At 21.3% G+C, this 216-nt stretch overlaps 1 protein-coding gene across 1 annotated transcript in view; it reads left to right on the top strand.

Annotated features, from left to right (window-relative positions):
• Window positions 1–216, top strand: part of LOC108571196 (ras-like GTP-binding protein RhoL) — a gene marked incomplete at its 3' end in the record, with an annotated part of 11,244 nt that overhangs the window by 10,391 nt on the left and 637 nt on the right. The window lies entirely within an intron of this gene.

The following is a 216-nucleotide window of genomic DNA, read 5'->3' as shown; positions in this document are numbered from 1 at the left end:
ATTATAACGAGAAAAATAATAAAAGAAATATTGTAATAATGAAAGAAGTATGCATGTAAATGACAATAAATTGAAATATTAATATTGCAGTTTTTTCTAATTGATAGATGTAATTAGTGTGTAATAAATATTTACAGTTAATAAGGAGATAGGCAACTGATATTCAATATAAAATTTCCTTCTACATTTCAGTTATTTCATTGAAAAATCTGTCAA

This window comes from Habropoda laboriosa, unplaced genomic scaffold (genome assembly GCF_001263275.1).
Source record: "Habropoda laboriosa isolate 0110345459 unplaced genomic scaffold, ASM126327v1 scaffold120, whole genome shotgun sequence".
In the NCBI taxonomy this organism is placed as follows: Eukaryota; Metazoa; Arthropoda; class Insecta; order Hymenoptera; family Apidae; genus Habropoda; species Habropoda laboriosa.
The sequence above is the reverse complement of the archived record's forward strand: the minus strand, read 5'-3'. Positions and strand labels throughout refer to the sequence as shown.